The sequence below is a fragment of the Terrapene carolina genome, unplaced genomic scaffold (assembly GCF_002925995.2).
Source record: "Terrapene carolina triunguis isolate 2854851 unplaced genomic scaffold, T_m_triunguis-2.0 Scaffold111, whole genome shotgun sequence".
Taxonomy (NCBI): domain Eukaryota; kingdom Metazoa; phylum Chordata; order Testudines; family Emydidae; genus Terrapene; species Terrapene triunguis.
The window spans coordinates 26,503,380-26,511,194 of record NW_020664462.1 but is presented as its reverse complement, the minus strand read 5'-3'; positions in this window follow the sequence as shown (position 1 = coordinate 26,511,194).

Sequence of the window (7,815 nt, the reverse complement as noted above, 5' to 3'; positions counted from 1 at the left end):
CTTGAGGTTTAGTACTGCTGGGCTTGATTCACACTTTATGGTCTGTCAGGGCAGCTGAGAGACTCAATAGCAAATTTCCCCAGCCCGTTAGTGCCTGTAGCCTGGGTCCTTCTCTCTCCTTTGATGAGGAAGGAAGACTTAACAAAATGCAGGCCCTCTCCAGCCAGGCAAACGCCAGTAGGTGGCCTCTCCCATGATGGAGGTGCTGAGGTTGAGAACTGGCAAAAGCACACCCCCATCCCCAGTTAGCTTTCTTAATCACATTTGTGAAGTCCAGGTGAGGAAAATAGGCTGTTTCTCTTGCTTCCTCAAGGCTCCAGTGGCATAAGGCCTCCATGTGCAGGGTCACTTTCATGAAGATTAAACCCTCATTTTCCCCCTCCCCTGGATACTGCTGTGGTCTTTACAAGGCAGGGTCATCGTTGTAAGGGCCAGATTCTTAGGATGTTGCATTCTGGGTCTTTGTCCCCCAAAATCTTCCAACTTCTACCCAAACCCTGAGGCTATTGCCACCAGCCACAATTTTTATTACATACATACATATATACATACACACACACACACACACACACACATTTATATACACACAATCAATCTGAAGTGCCACAGTCAGTCACAATCCCCTTCACTCATTTAAGCCCCAGCTAGAAAGGAGGATTGGGTCTTACACAGTACATTTTCTTTCTGTGAAGCCTACCAGTCTGGAAGCCTCCGCCAGCTAAGGGAGGCTGTGTGGTCCTGTGGTTATGTTACTTGGCTGGAAGTCCTAAGAACTGAGTTCCATTCACCTGGTCTGTGACCTGGGCCAATCACTTTCTCTCTCTGTGGTTCAATTTCTCCATCTATAGCTGTGGTTTTCAAACTTTTTTTCTGGAGACCCAGTTGAAGTAAAATTGTTGATGCCCATGACCCAATGGAGCTGGGGATGAGGGGTTTGGTGTGTGGGAGGGGCTCAGGGCTGGGGCAGAGGGTTGGGGTGCAGGGGTGAGGGCTGCAGGGTGGGGCCAGGAATGAGGGGTTCAGGATGCAGGAGAGGGCTCTGGGCTGGGGTAGGGGGGGTCGCAGTGCAAGAGGGGGTCAGGGCTCAGGGATGAGGGGCCTCAGGACTGGGGTGTAGGAGGGGGTCAGGGCTCTGAGCTGGGGATGCAGGCTCTGGGGCGGGGCTGGGGATGAGGAGTTTGGGGTGCAGGAGGGGCTCTGGGTTTGGGGGCTCACGGCTTGGGGCTGGGGTGTGGGAGGGGGTCAGGGCTCTGGGCTGGGAGTGCAGGCTCTGAGGTGAGGATGAGGGGTTTAGGGTGCAGGAAGGGGTTCCCAGTTTGCGGGGGCTCAGGGCTGGGGCAGGGGATTAGGGCGCGGGGTTGGGGCACGGACTTACCTCTGGTGGCTCCCGGTCAGCGGCACAGCTGGGGTGCAGAGGCAGACTTCACGCCTGTCCTGGCACTGCGGACTGCACTGCACCCCGGAAGTTGCCAGCAACAGATCTGGCTCCTAGGCAGAGGCACACAAGCAGCTTCGTGCAACTCTCACCCGCAGGCACCGCCGCCCCCCCTCCCCCAGCCAATGGGAGTGTGGAGCTGGTGCTTGGGGTGGGGACAGCATGCAGAGCCCCGTGGCTCCCCTGCCTAGAAACCGGATCCACTGCTAGACACTGCCAGGGCACAGTGTGGTGTCGGAAATGGTAGGCACTAGCCTGCCTTAGCTGGGCAGCACCGCTGGCGGGACTTTTAACATCCCGGGCAGCAGTGCTGACCAGAGCAAGGCAACCCAGTGCCTGACATGCTATGACCCAGTACTGGGTCGCGACCCACGGTTTCAAAAACACTGATCTATAGAATGTGGTAATGATACCCTCTCTTGTAAAGCTCTTTAAATTCTATGGCGAAAAGTGCTATATAATAACTAGGTATCAGTAGTAGCATTTTGCTGTTCCCTTTCTCATTCTGTTGTGTGTGAAGCCTTGTCTGCACGGAGAGCAGACTGCAGCGAGGAGGGGCTAAGCTGGGCGTGCACCACACAGACCTACTTGAAGCAGAGCCTAGAAGAGCAGCTGCCCAATTCCAGACCGGGGAGCTCCTGGCAGAAAACTAGTTTGCATATGTAGCAGTTCAGTCACTGAAGACAGGGAAGCACCCAGCCCCAGGAGACTTCCTACTAAATTTTATATTGCTTTTAAAAATAGTCTCCCATTTAGATTGAAAGTATTGAGCTATGCAGTATTCAGACCCTCTCCCAGCTAGATCCAGATAATTTCACATTTATTTCTGTACTTTGGAAAAAAGAAACTTATTCAGGAATCTTACAGACCTAGTTCCCTTACTAACAGATGCTGATGTACCATTATAATATTAACAAACAGGAGAAGCTCTAGTTATAAAAGTGTTCTCAACCTCTTCCCACATTAAATCGAACAGACAAAATCCCCAGATGGAATCTATCCTCTGCCTATGTTCATGGAGCATGCATTTTATGAGAAAAAACATTCATGCAGATTTCAAAGAAACAGCTAATAAATTTATGGAATATCTCTGGCTAAGAAAAAAAAAGTATGCTGAATATATGACTGAAATATTTTACTTGATGTTTAGACTTGTGTATTATGTAAGATTTAAACCCTCCCATCTCCCCCAGTGTAGTTGAATAGCACCCAGCATGGCACCCAGATACCATGCTGATCAAGATAATACAAAAATCCAGAGTAAGTTTTTCATTTTATCTTGTGGGGAAAAAACCCTCAGTTTTATATGTTGAAAATCAGTAGAGCACAATAGTGCTCTGATGGAACCATACTTCTTAGCTGTTAACACCACAAAGCTGAACAATTATCTCCTAGAAACGACATATACTGCCATGTGTCATTCTTTAAAAAGTGCTGTATAGCTAACACCAGAATGTCAGGGAGTTAACAAGAGGAGGGAAACTTACTGAGCTCAAGTTAATCACCTTTTTCAAATCACCTATGGCATTAGGTCAAATTTTCCAAGTGGGCGCACAAAAGTTGTATCTGCGCAATGTGCACACACCTATTGTTTCTGACAAATTTCAACAGACTTCAATGGGAACAAGATCTGGCCCATATTCTGTAATATATTTAAAAAGTTTTGATGTTCCTAACATGAGGTTAGAGTTCTGTACATACTTTTGTATACTATATGCTCACCTGTTCTTGTATGATATAATTTTCCATACCTGTTTATGCTAAGTGGGGATTTGCAGATGCACTTATCTAGACAGCCAACCATCTAGTCACGTGCACATGCCAATCCCTAATTTGTGTGGTCATGTGCAGTAAAGACACACCCAAAAACCAACACAGCATTACTGCTCAGACCTCACATTCCAATTTGATGTGAGGTTTGTGAAGGATGTATATTACAATTTCTTTTTAATGAAGAACTTCTTAATGTCTGGGGACTGCTTGCCAATCACCATGAGCAGGGATCCTTACAAACCAACAGTCTTAAAAGAAAAACAAAAATCAGAACAGTTATTCACTGTAGTAACTGTGGGTTTTTGGTTTTCTCTCTGTGGATCCCCAAGACCCACCCTCATTCCTCACTATTTCAGATGATTATATTAATCAGATTTGAGATGTGGTGAAGGAAATGAGTGACAGCTGAGACTGTGCCTATTGATCCATAAAGTGAAGGATCATTAGGGCATAGGCAGGGTGGGTGCAGGGTATTTGCATAGTCCCAATGGACACTGCGATCCAGAAGTTTCCTGGTTCTCATGGCCAAGGCACATGCAAGTGTCTACACCATCAGAAGGGATCCAGAGGCAAATTCTCAGAGAAACAAAAGTTAATAAATATCCCTTGGATTGTTCCCAATCATAGGAACTCAAAGAGGCCATTTAGAGTTCCAGGCTACTTCTGACATCACAGTCAACTCAAGACAAGCTACATCGTCCCCCACTACTCTGCTAAAGTCCACTTAACATCAGTGGGCTATTTTAACTCTTGAAAGTGGAAACAGGAACTACTTATAATCAGCACTATGTGATTCAAATAGTCTGTCAGAGTAGCTGGGAGAAAAGATCCCACACAAAGTCAAGTCTTCAAAAATGTCTACACTTTGTGAAACTAACTACAGTAGATCCTCTGAGTTACGAACTGACCAGTCAACCACACACCTCATTTCAAACTGGAAGCAGGGCCACCGAGAGTGGGTTCGGGCCCCGGCGAAAATTTTTTTTGGGCCCCCCAGCAAGGGTGGACCAGCTAAACAGGGCCAACGAGAGGGGGGGTGGGGAGAAGGAGAAGCTGGGTCCTGGGCCCCCTTCTGGACCGCCGGGCCCCGGCAATTTGTACTGGTTTCCCCCCGACTCGTCGGCCCTGACTGGAAGTACTCAATCAGGCAGCAGCAGAGACCCCCCACCAAAAAGTAAAGCAAATACAGAACTGTACTCTTATATGTAAACTACTTAAAAAAAAAAAGAAAAAAAGGAAGCAGCATTTTTCTTCTTCATAGTAGTTTCAAAGCTGCATTAAGTCAATGTTGAGTTGTAAACTTTTGAAAGAACAACCATAACATTTTGTTCAGAGTTATGAACATTTCAGAGTAACGAACAACCTTCATTCCCGAAGTGTTCGTAACTCTGAGGTTCTACTGTGCTGACAAGTTTTACACAATTAAATAATTACTGGATGTTTTAATTAAATTAAAACCAGGCCTGGTTTTCACTTTGCTTGTACTTTGCCAATCACTTTCAATTCCAGCATGATGAGAGCAGCCAAATTTCTCTTAATGTTTAATGTGTTCTCTTAAAGTTTAATGTGTTCTGCTGTTCGAAGGCTGGAATTAATTACAAGATTCCAAACAGAATTAAAACTAATGTTGCTAACTATAATTTCTTGAATTATTGGCCACAAAATTCAAGTCAGAGTTAAAGTGAGGTTAAAAAAAAGGCAAGAACAAAATCAGAATGTGATGTTCAAGTATAAGATCGGTTAGATGGTATCATATGACGACCCAAAAACTCCTCAATGCCAACTGGCAAGGTGGTTACAAGAATATCCTGCTCTTGGTATGTATATTCTGGTTCACCAAAGGATATTATGTGAGGTCTTAAATGAAAACCAGGGTAATGCTGGTTATTAATATTTTTGGTGTCACTAGGCATAGCTACCAGGTAACTCAGGGGAGTGGAAGGCCATAAGTGCCAATGAACTAGTGGCCCTGACTCGTGCACTCAAGTTGGCAAAAGACAAACGGGTTAATATCTTTACTGATTCAAAATATGCTTTTGGGGTATTGCATGCTCACGCTGGTTTGTGGAAGCAAAGGGGAATGCTAACAGCCCAAGTTTCTCCGGTTAAGCATGGGTCTCAAATTCTCCGACTGTTAGAAGCGGTACAACTCCCCTCAGCAGTAGCAGTGGTACATTGCAAAGCCCATCAAAGGGAAGATCAAGATGTAACCAAGGGCAATGCCAGAGCAGACAGGGAAGCCAAGCGCGCTGCTACCCTGAAATCACCAACAGAAAAGAATGCCCAAATGCATGCCCTCATCCTATCAGTAGGTGAGCTTGCAGCTCCTCAGTACTCCCATGAGGACAAAAACCTGGTTGACAGGCTCGGTCTCCAGGAAAAAGAGGGATGGCTTTATTCCACAGAGGGAAAAATCCTCCTGCCAAGGGCCTAATCCGACCAGTGTTGCAGAAACTGCATCAAACCACCCACGCAGGCAATGAGGCTCTTACCCAGCTTATGAATAAGTATTTTCTAACCTCTGGACTTAAACCCCTAGCATCACAGGTACAGGCTGAATGTTTAATCTGCCAAAAGAACAACCCTCGACCAGGAGTAGCAGTGTTGCCAGCCACTCTGGAGCCTACCCCAGGCCCAGGATTGGTGTGGCAAATAGATTTTACTGAGTTTCCCAGGACCCAAGGGTACAGGTACCTCCTCGTCTTGGTGAATCGATTCAGTGGATGGCCTGAAGCCTTCCCATGTCGTAACAACACTGCCAAAACAGTGGCTCTTAAGTTTGTCAAGAAAATCATTCCTCGCTTCGGCCTCCCACAGTGGATGAAATCTAATAACGGAACACACTTCACATCTCAAGTTGTTCAAAAGATATCAAGTGCTCTGCAAATCCCCTGAAAGCTCCACACACCATGGCGACCACAAGCCAGTGGAGTAGTGAAACGCACAAATCAGACACTCAAGCGACACCTCTCAAAGGTCTGTCAGGAGGCCTCTTAGGTGGCCTGATGCTTTGCCTCTTGTGTTACTCCGCATTCATGCTCTCCCCAAGGGTAGGTTAGGGCTTAGTCCCTTCGAGATTATGTTTGGAAGGGCACCATTCAGCGGGATTGCCCTGGAAAGTAGTTCCCCACTATTTTTGATTCCCTTTGGGGTTGGTTACCTGGTCTAAGGGGACTAGGGGGAGGCATTGTTCGCATCTTGCTCACAGGTGTTGTGATATGTTTTGTCCTTTTCCTTTTGCTCGCTTGCTGTAAAGTGCTCATATGTAAAATTTGTACCTCCCATTCCCCAAAGGTTCATTTATATTCTCATATTGATAATCCCAATTGCATGAAGCTTAATCGCATTTTGTCTTTAGAGTATAAGAAAACTCTGCCAAAGGTTTGTTAAGTGTTCTCAAAGGAGGGATTGTTGGTGTCACTAGGCATAGCTACCAGGTAACTCAGGGGAGTGGAAGGCCATAAGTGCCAATGAAACTCCTTTGCTCTGGGTCTAAGTGAGCCACAGTAACTCCATCTTGTAAACTTTCACCTACTTCTATGCTAACTGCTTACATGCTAAAGCAGAAATGTACTGGTCAGCTTTTTTAGCAGACAGCTGCAGTTTTACTAGCAAACTGCTGTAGTGATAAGAGTGGGAAAAGAAAGGGGGGGGGGGGAAAAAGCCTCTACGTCTTAACCTGCGAAGGCCATAAATAAACAGATAAACAAAAACTTCTCTCACATACCAATGTAGTGCATATTGTAACTGTTGTCTGGGAGGAAGGGGTAAAAAGTAAAAACAGACAAAGGCTTGCACAGAAACAGCTTGGAATATAAAATGGAACACTTGCTTGTATTCGCTGCGCTTGATTTGAGACATGCTGGTCTCCTAGTGCCTATTCAAAGCTCTTAAATAAAGTTGGTTTGCTTCTCCACACCTGGTGTAATTATTGGCGTAAAGCACACCAGGCAACAAACCTCGCTGTTGCCCTTCTCGGGCCCTTTGGCCGGCAACCGTTTCATTGTGAAATATATTTGCAGATACCATGTAAGGAGTTTGTCAGTGTTTTACACACACACACACACACACACACACACACACGCACACACACACACAAAGTCCGTATCAAGTTGACAAACAGGTTTTCTGTCAGACAACATGTTTATTCACCTGTCTCTTGGTCAGCATGTAAATTAAAACACTGCCAGCTAACACAATGGTTAAACATCTACATAGAAAGTCAACAGGGGGATGTGAAATGAACAAGCCAGGAGCACGCAGGAAAATGAGCCATGGGCGTTATCCTGGCTCAGTGTACAGATAAATAAACTTTGGGGATATAAGTAAAATGCTAAAAGACACCCCTTTATCTTGCAACCAGGAAGTAAACAGACAGCACGTTTACATTAATGAAAACAGGATCTCTGTCTACCTTGGTGGAAGATGTTCCAGAAGACTTTGGGTGAAATAAGGCTTCTTTAAACAGGTTAGCCTGTTAAGTATATAGAATCTTGAAAATGTGTTATGATTTTGTTTTATATGTAACTTTTGTTTTCATTATCCTGACTATCTCTTGAATTTTTGATAATAAATGTATTGTTTTTCCACTATAAATATCTCTCAGT